Below are 10,587 nucleotides of genomic sequence, written 5' to 3'. Positions count from 1 at the left end.
ACAACTTGAAAAGCAGCAGTGGAAGAAAGCAGAGCATTCTGGTCCCTGCAGGATTTTCCCATTTGGAGTTTTAGAAACGAACACAGTCCCCTTTCTTTCCTTTCTCTGCTCACAGAACACTGCTTTCCATAAGATTTACAAAACCGGCCTAAACATTATAATATAACCGACTACATGTTAACACAATGAATCTAATCAAACTCCACATCACTGAAGTGGTTGTTAGAATTACATCTCTGTTCCCCTGCACAGGCGAAAAAGACTTCATAGACGATTCTGACAAAATAAGTCGTCTCATCACTATATGATCATTAAGAAAGATATTTACATGTACACTCTGACTGACACTCTGAGAGCTTGTTTAACTTTGTGATGCTCCAGTTCTTGGTTAAAGTGATTCACTTCATTAAGGTGCCACGCTGAAGGTGGTGCAGAAATGTCACTGTGACCTGGCAGGACTCTTTTGTCCTGTTGATTAGTGTAATTACCACTCTGATGTTCTCAAGAGACACAGAGCAGATGGAGGCAAAGAGTGAATGGAGGGAGAGGATCGAGAAGAGGCTAAAGAAGGTACTTGATCTTTGACCCTGCTGTAGAGTCACCAGTTCACTCGGTGGTGGACATCAAGACGATGAGATTCTACATTTTTAAAGCAAGCCGAGCTCAGTCAAAGTCGATCTTCTGCTCCTTTATGAATCTGTGTGTGATCTCCCATTCACAAAAATCCTAACTTAGCTGAGATGCTATCACATCCAGCGGTGTTCTCTTTAAGCTTTCATGCTCGTCAAAGCTCACTGGATCTCTGTTTCAGCCAGCGGAGCTTTCAAAGGAAGCAGTGTTTTCTCCTCAGAGCTGAGTTAGCGTTTTAGGGCTCTGCTGAGATTAGTGTGGTCAGTCTTTGGAGTTCGGTGGTTTCATTGCAACACAAATGGTCTTCACAGTCTGTTTGATGTTGGCACTCAAACACTCAACTGGACGCTGCTGTGATGTATCAAGTGAGGTTAAAAAGAAAGTTGCTGCATTTCAAATATCCTTCTGTGAGCACAAGGAAGCTGCAGTTCCACAGTGTAACATAGAATTCAAAAATGTGCAGCAGACACATTGCAGTGTTAGTTTGTGATTCATTATTGTCAGTAACATACTTTGGGACAGTTTGAATCAAACTGGGTGTTTCCATTTTATGCTGCTTTATGTTTGTTGTGTGATTTACTCGACTGCTGTTCAAATAAATGTTAGCAGAACTTTTTTTATCCACTTAAGTTTCCTAATTTTCTCTGTTATTTTGTACTTCAATATATTTTGCTGGCAATGCTTATATAGTTTTAGTTGAGTTTTTAATGCTGGACTTGTGTTTCTCTATTGCACAGGTACTTTGGATTATTGGGTTTTCTGTTCTCTGTTTACTATGTTAAGTACAATGAAATGATGTGTGTTGTGATTGCCGTTATATAAATAAAGTTGAATTGAATTCTTCAAAAAGGCAGAACAGGAATTTCTCTTTTAATGCACTCGTCAATTTAAAGTTTTGTTTTTTATTGTATTTTACTACAGTTTGTCTATTTGTGTCAGTAGATTTATATCACAACACGTATCTCTAAGGTACAATTTCGTTTTTTTTCCTACTCTGAGCCTGAAATCTTCATTTCAGTAGCCCTTACACACACTAAACCTTCCCTTTTTTCCCCTATCTATGGTTTGAATGATGATACAGAAGGGTTTGTTCATACATCACTTATAATCTGATTTATAGAACATTTTATTCCTCAAAACATAGAAAATAATGCCTGGCAAGATACCATTTTTACTGACTTGTAGAGTGATAAAAATCTAAAATCCCTTCCACAAAACATTTCCTTTATCATTTATTATAATAAATCTAATTCTGAAGCCAAAGAACAGCAAAGTGTTACACAAACCCTGGACCTTGGCTACTTTTACGTTTTTTTTGTACAGTTCTCAAAGCAGCCGGTGCGTTTTAATTTAGCTGAAAACAATCTGCTCTCACACATCACTCCACTGGACACGTACGCCTCTCTGTGCTGACACATTATAGCCTCAGGATTGTGTCTATAATGTGATACTTTAATTTATTATTCCATGTTAATCGTGGACTCTCATGTCAGAGCAGATGATAATGATACGTGACAGATCAATGAAAAAGCTCCACATGAGAGGATTTGCTGTAGGAAGACGTTTTTGTTACTTGTGTTTCCAGACGTCATTAGAAAAAATATTTTTTAAAAAGAATTCAAACTGCGGAGGCTTTCTCAGCTCTCTGTCCAAATGTGTCTCGAGGCCTGACTGTGGTGCAGAAATCTCAGCTTCAAAGAGTCGTCTGTCAGCTGACTGACTGAAACAACCCACAAACAAAGTCCCGACTCATTGAAAGCCTGTTGTTGGTGTTGACGGAACACTTTCATCCCATTTCTGAATTCTTCTACTGGCACACAGATATGTCGCTGTAGAGTTCAGGGTATAAAGTCCTCTATATGTTCATGTGTTGGTCAATATGTGGGATGCCCATCCAGCCATGTTGAAGGATCCACAACAGATACCTGCAACCACTGTCACTTCATGCATTTGTGCAACCTGCAGGGTAAACTGATAGTCATCTTGTGAATGAGGTACCTGTCAAAAAGAAGCAAGTGTCAGACTGTGAATAGTGGTTATCCTGTTCTGTATTTGTTTTTTGTGAGTTTTATTAAAATCATTTTGTTTTGGTGTCCTAACCAGAGCCACAGTTAAACATTTCTCTGTTTGGCCTGTTTCACCAAAAAAAAGTCTTTGAGTGTGAAGTTTTATTCCTCACCTTTGATAAAGTGATTTCGCAAATAAAAGTCCCACTGATTAACCTTCAAGCGCTTTAAACTGCTGTTTAACTGTTCATCCTTAACATGGAGATGAAAGCCTCCATCCATTTGGCTTCTGTCTATCTAATTGTCAAACACATAAAATGTATTAAAGGTGCATGAGTTGATTTTTCTTGGGTCATTTGGGGGCTGAAACATAATACTGACTGAGTGGATTGTCTTCATGCGGGGTTCCAGTGAACTTGAGAGTAAACTCTTACTTATGTGCATATTCAAGGTTGTTTCTGGCAGTCTGACAAACGTCCTGCATCTCTTTTTGCTCTGTTTTGGTCCCCACCAACTTATAGGAAACATATTTAGTTCTGCTGCTAAATTCTTGACTGTGTTCATCTGTCACTTGCTAACTTTGTCAAATGTTCGGTGCAGGACAGGGAGAGTACAGAGGGTTTATTTGAGTTAGTTTTCTTTTTTTAATTGCCTCTGCTACAATCAAAAACAAGATTTATCAAAACCAAAATGCTAAAGTTGTGGGCTGTTAAACCAAAATAATGGGCTGAAAGAAATTACAGTTTGGAAATTTGCTTATTTTTATTTTATTTATTTATTTTTTTAAACAACATTTGACCATAAAATTAAATGTTTTTTATTGTATTTAAAATGTGCCAAAAATATCCTAATTTGACAGATATTTGCTGTTTCTTGTCCTCTATTTTTTACAGTCTAGCAGCCAGCATGTATCCAGTGGCTACACTTGTGAAATAAAAATATTTGCACTTTAATTTGCTTTTTTTTTCAAAAACTGAGGAAGCATTTTAAAAGTAGGTAATTTAACTTTTTTTTCCAGGAAAATTTACAACAGGCACAAATTATTATTCAAAGCAGATTATATATAAAATGTAATTTGTTTTGATTGTTTAATATTTCAAGTCTTCTGGCAGCACTATTATGTGTTTGTCAACTTACAATCATTTATTAATAGTGAGATTACTGTCTATATTCTGCTGGGCTCTGGTGCTGTAGAAGTACGTTTCAGATCAAAGCTGTGTCTGTCAATGTTCTGACTAACTCTGCTAAAAACCAAAAGCTTTGAGTCCCTTCTGTTATTAGAAAACTTTCATCACTTCATCTGCCGGGCACGCACAGCAAACCGCCGCTGTTTATCAAATCATATCATACTCACAACAAACCACTCTGTATCTAAAAGTGGACTTCAAAGCTGAAGCAGGAGTATTTTTGGCTGCATTCTTTCTTTATTTCTCTCTTCATTACACCATCTGTACTTTCCTCCTTTGTTCATCTCGCTCTGTCCTTCCCGTTTCCTTCCTCCTCTCTTGTATTCTGCCTCTTTCTTTTGTCCGTCTCCTTCATTTCTCTTCTTACCTCTTGACTTTACTTACTTTTCCCCCTCCTTATCTACCCGTCCCTCCATCCCTGCCTCCTGTTCTCTCTGACATGTCTCTGTGTTTCCTGTCCTTTGTGAAACCCTCCTCTCTGTCACATCTTGTTTTCCTCATTCTATCCTGTTTGAATTCCAGTTCCCGCCTCCTCGTGCGTCCGAGTCACGCTATTGGAGGAAACGGCCGAACAGTGGCTGCTGAGTGACAGGTTATTCTGGGCTCGCTGTGGAGGTAAACATGGCGAGGTAATGGAGGTAAACGTCCGGTCAGTGGGTTGGGTGGTACACAAACAATCGGCCAGCGGGTTCTGGCCGGGCAGCGACGCAGTCAGAGCAGAAAACTCGAAGCTCGTCTGTCATTGCTCAACTAACTGCAGAACTCTTATGTTCTCGCTGTAACCGACTTATGCAACGTCTCACTTTGCTTTGACTCCAAACTTAGAAATAGATTTTTTAATTTATGCCTTGCATCACTTGCTTTCATTTTAAATCTTATCTTTCTTTAAAAATCCTCTATTTGTCAGCATTTACCGTAATACACCAAATTACCACATCACATTTCTTGAATGAGAAAACCTATTTGGCTGTAGTGATTACTGCACTGACTAATTTAGGTTTAGGAAGTGTTTTTAGTTTTTCAAAAATGAAAAATAAAAAAGGTGTTAATGCTGGCTCTAAAAAGGTTACAAGTAAACCAACCAAACATAGCCACTGCATTTAGGTGTAACCATAGACTGTATAAAAGAAGGACGTAGCAACATGAAGCCAACCCGGAAGTGTCAAAAACCTGCAATATCAGTACGTCCGCTAGCTGCTGGCTCCAATAAGCCCTGGCTCCCATAGAAATTAATTGGAAAAGAAGTGATCACAGATCACGAAATACCGCATTCCTCCAGCTCAGGAGGCCAATGTTAAAATAAATCAATACTGAATTTTTAAAAACTCATCAACATTTTGCGGGGCAAGGGGCGTGGCTGGCTTGATTGACAGTCGGCAGCGACCATACAGATGAAGCGAGCAGAAGGCGGTAAATGTGGGCGGGCAGAGAGGGCCTCTCAATCCGTCTGACCAATCGCTGCTCCTATGGCTCCGCCCCCCTCCAACGATATTTGCATCAGTGCCTCCAAAAATTCAAGATGTCAACCAGGAAGTAGCAAAACCCTGGCTTCATTTTCTCAGTGCAGAAACCGTCACGGTAGCTACGTCCATCTGTTATACAGTCTATGGGTTTAACGCAAGTTTACCAAAACAGTAAGGCCATAGAAACCAGTTAGCTAAAAGATGCCAAAAATGCTATTTGAAGCTAAACTGCTGAGCCAGTTTTTATTCACTGTTTGTTCATAAATTTGACATATTCACTGGTTCACAAAATTAAGAGTTTACAGTCATGCTAACTGCTCAGTGCTCAAAGGTTAACATCAGCTAGCATGTTAACATGAATGCTAACAAGCAGAAGACTGGCAGCTGTAATGATAAATGTTATTCGTTTAGCATATTAGCACGCTAGCATCTGGTAAACACAGTGCAGCTGAGATTGATGGGGATGGCATATGTTTAGGAAGATCATGAAGCGTTGGACAAACTAACTCTGGGATAGCAAGTGTTTCAGGAGAATTAAATAACAGGTGGTTTCATAGTTCAAAAAACAAAAGAAAATTTCAGCATCTCGGTTGTGCAAGAGTAAGTATGTATATCTGCAGCAAATTTCGCTGAAATCTATTTCTTCGTTGTTGGGCAGTTTCAGTCTGGACCAAAGTGGCAGATGACCAACGCTGCTACCAACAGTAAGAAAAATACCGATCAGTGAAGCTTCAAGGACATCGTCCATCACTGTCACCAACCAATACACACTAATCAAATAGTCTTACACAAATACAAAGAGAAAAATGTATTTCAGGTAACAGATGCAGCCTGTATTTAAGAACAACCTTCAAAAATGTCCTTAAAATGAGTTCAGACACCGTTTAGCATAATAAATGTAAAACATATTAGATCTGACGTCATCATACTGCGGCAGAGGATGGCGACACAGCATCATTTCAAAGGCATTCCCTGAGCAAAGCCTGCAAAACAACAAACCGGTCTATAACAAGACATTCTGAAAAAGATAAAAACAACAGAACGTTTCAAAATGTCAGTGCTGAGAGTGCAAAGTGGCAGCAAGGAGGGCAGAAATTATTGATTATATTCATTGAATTTCCCTTCTGGGATGAATAAAGTATTTTTCATTTCATTCATATAAACGGTGTAAACAGTCCACTCAGCTGTTCTCCAGGGTGTTGTTACCCTGATCATGCTCACCGTTAGTGTCGTTTTCCTAAATGGGTCTTGCAGGAGGAGTTTTAAGGCTGAGATCAACTTTAGATTTGTGCTTTAATGTGGTGAGCGTTTGAAACGAGACAAGTTCAAACAGCTACCAGCTGGCCCTGCATCTGTCTACCTGTCATCCTGGTCCGCAGCGATAATCTCCATCTACAGGCTCAGACAGACGACAAACTGCTACTTTTGAAAGATAAATAAGGGCCGTGTGTGCGTATGTGTGTGTGTTTGTTGTACGGCTATCTCTGAAACACATACACACACACAAACCACACAAACACCCACCGCTCTGTGTGTGTTATCTGGATCTTTATGTGGGACATCTCGGTGTTATGGCTGGATGCTCTCGAGATGGAGAGTTAACGGGGATGCTGAGATTCCAGCGGACAGAGAAGCACACAACATGAACCCTGACGGTGCTTATAGCAAACACACAGCAAGAGGGTTCATTGATTTTTCTATTTCAGTCAAGATGAGCTTTGGATATTGACAAAATGCAACCAAACCAAGGAAGACTAAACTTTTGAATGCTTCCCTTTTTTGAGCATCTGATCAGGATTCTTCCTCCTGAAAGGTGTTTCTGATGTGGAAATATTAGATTGGACATGGCAGAGGAGAATGTGAGTGTGCTTGGTTGTCTGTCTCTAAGTGTGGCCCTGCGATGGACTGGTGACCTGTCCAGGGTGTCCCCTGCCTTCACCCTAAGTCAGCTGGGATAGACTCCAGCACCCCACGACCCTGGTGAGGATTAAGCGGTGTATAAAAAATGGATGGATGGATGGCAGAGGAGAACAACTTAGTTAAATTATGGTTAAAGTTGTGCAAAGAAAGCATTTAAAGTCAGCGAAAGCCTCACCAATCACAGTTCCTGATATATTTCCTGGACTCGTGTGTGAACCGTTAACATCATGTCACTTGAAAAAAGATATTTTAATTTCAGTCTGCAATTTATTCACCATTCAAGACAGACTTCTGGTATTGTTTGTTCTCGCTGGTGAATTGAAAAGTGAAAAATTACTCTTAAAGATGTCATTATAAACTGCCACAAACACAAACGCACACAAAATCAATTGCATCAATCTATAACGCTTGAAAATGAATCTGACATCAATATCCTGTCTCTGTCTGGAGGTGTTAGGCCAAGTGGGACACACACACACACACACACACACACACAGGAAGTGTGTGAGGCCCGGTCCGTCTGGCAGAGTGGAAGATGATTCTCTAAAGGAATGAAACCTCTCAGTAATTTATGCTCACTTCTGGCCAATAGCAACCAACTCCTACAATTACACCGTCTGCTGCAGACACACAACAACACTGTGATCCTGTGCGACACACACACACACACACATGCACACACACATTCTAACTGTTTCTAACCTACCAGTGATCCACGTGTTGGGAATCACAATAAGATGCTGCCTTCACTGCCCATAAACATGTGGAATTCACAAACTCTTCACCTCACATGCAGACTTACTGCACACACAAGAAAACTACATGAATCCATGCAAACTTTAAATAAAACAAGACGGACGCAGTTTATTCTGAGCAGCATATATTAAGGTTTAGGTTCCATCTGGGTGAGAAGATTCATGTTTTGCAAGAATAATAGCTTAATGGCTTTACAAGTCGGCCCGCTGCAGGCAGAATTCCTGCACGGTTTGAACATTCAAATGAGTTTCTTCGGTCACATCAGTCACAGCACGGAGGCAGTCCAGGAGGTTTCTGCTTCTGGAGACATGAACCAGTGAGGTCCAACTAAAGAGCCCCCCCTCTTTCATTTTAACCACTGAGCTGGCAGAGAGTTGTGCCAAACAAAATACAACCGCGGGGATGTTCAGGGAAATAGCTGAAACTGGCAGCAACCTCATGGTGGCGCCGCAACGCAGCATTGTTCAGTGTGGTTCCTGTTTGTTGGATAAATGACAGATAGATGACATGTTTCTACAGTTTGCCTTGTGTTAGTATAACGTATGATAAAATGTCTGTAATGTAGTGGTGTGTGCATTTTGATTGATCACATTGTACAAAGTTAAAGAAAACAGAAAAAAAAATTGAATTTAAAACAAAAATAAAGGTATAATGGTCACTTGAGGTGTTTTGTTTTTTTGTTTTTTTTTTCAAAATAAAAGTTGAAACACTTTCTCTAAATAAATTCTGATGGAACAAACATGTAACACACATGACTAATCAGCTGCTTCTGCGTCTGTTTTGTTTCTTTTTCTTTGGCTAACAAGTGGTTTTATTTCCAGCTTCTTCGACCGTGTTTTTGACGTCCATGTGTAACGTAACCAGCGCAGCCGCCTTCTGATGACGCTACACAACCTGCTTTATTCACTCCAAAGCAGTTCACGGAAACAAGTCTCATTCACTTTTTTTTACTCATAAAAACTTCAAATTTTATTACCACTGTTGTGATAACCTCCCCACATATTTAGCATTGTAATTTTCTCATGACATATAAATAGTTTCTTTAATTTTATGGCTCCTGTAGCTTGTGATTAATTTCCTGGAAAACTTCTTCATCATCATCAAAGTCTGTTTGGTAGAAATACAAGTAGAACTGCCGAATGAATTCAATTTCACAGCATTAAATGTTTTATTTGCTGATCATTTTATTAATTTGAAACACAAAATCTAGGGAATTTCTACAGAAAAGTACAAATATGAATATAATTCAACCAATATGTAGCATAGACATCAAGTAAATTATTATTTACAATTGAACGGGTGGATCTATAATAAGGGATTTTTCAGTCTTATCAGAACTCAAGCAAATATTTTGGTCTTTTAAAGAGCTATTTTTTTGATTATTTTCCTATTATTTTCCTTTTATCCAAATATGAATATAACATCAGTAAATGTAACAAGTAATTCCTTTTCTATGACCGGTATAAATAGCATTGAGTTCTGTACGAAGCTCTAGTAAAAATCCTATTAAAAACCACTAAACACAAGCTATTTTTAAGAAAATTTGAAGACTTACAGGACTTGTAAATTAAGGTGCAAGAGAAACTTTTAGCGCATAAATAAAACAGTTTGATCTAACTTACAATAGGTCACAACTATTTAAAGAAAATGTACTTCTTGAAACAGACCCATTAGATTTGAAATAATACACAGTCATCATCAAACGTGTTCATACCCTCCCATTAAAGACGGAAACAAACTGTCACTAAAAGTTGAATTGACAAAAGTAATAATTAATCAAAATCTAATGAAAATCACGACGTTGCTTTTGAGTTGTGGTTCAACAGAAATATATAACAAAAAAAACAAAAAACAACAAAAAACAAGCAAACACGCATGATGGGACCCTGAACTAATATTTTGTTGAACAACCCTTTGAGCCAATCACTGCCATCAAGTGTTTTCTGTAACTCTCAGTCAGACTTCTGCACCTGTTGACAGTTATTTAGATTTCACTGCTCATCAGCAAAGTGCTCGAATTTGTCCAGCAGTTTTTTTTAAAATTATTGTTCTTTCTAACCACAATTCTAAAGCAATGTCTTATTTCACTAAATTATAATGTAACAAATTTTTATTTATTATTACTTTTTTCAGTTTCTAGTTATTTGAGTGACTTTTGTGAATTTTGCCTTTGCTTTAATGGAAGGATAGGAATACATTTGAGGACGACTGTCTATACTAACTAACCACTACTGACTTCACTATTTACACGCAGCCCCTCCCTACCCTCTGACTTACCCTATAAAATGTGTTCTGGGTCGGCCTACCTTCACGGACTCATGCTCTGTGTTGGTAAGCCCACCGTATACTGGCCTTGGGTTTCTTTGTCGTGTTCCTCAAGCCATTCCATTTTTTGCAGTGTTTCCTGCAGGGTGAGGCCATGAAGGGCTGTGCTTGGTCTGCAACTATGAGGTGTGTCAGAAAAGTTTCAGGACTGGTGTCACAGAAGATATTTGTAAAATACAAAGTACAAGTTTTCCCCTTTGAAGTAATCCTCCTGGAGTCTCACCCTCTTTTCCAACCTTCTCTGCCCGTCGTCACAGCCATCTTGATGTCGTCCACGTCTTCAAAACAGGTCCCCTTGAT

Source organism: Stegastes partitus, unplaced genomic scaffold, assembly GCF_000690725.1.
Source record: "Stegastes partitus isolate 25-593 unplaced genomic scaffold, Stegastes_partitus-1.0.2 Scaffold720, whole genome shotgun sequence".
NCBI classification, from domain to species: domain Eukaryota; kingdom Metazoa; phylum Chordata; class Actinopteri; family Pomacentridae; genus Stegastes; species Stegastes partitus.
The sequence above is the reverse complement of the archived record's forward strand: the minus strand, read 5'-3'. Positions refer to the sequence as shown.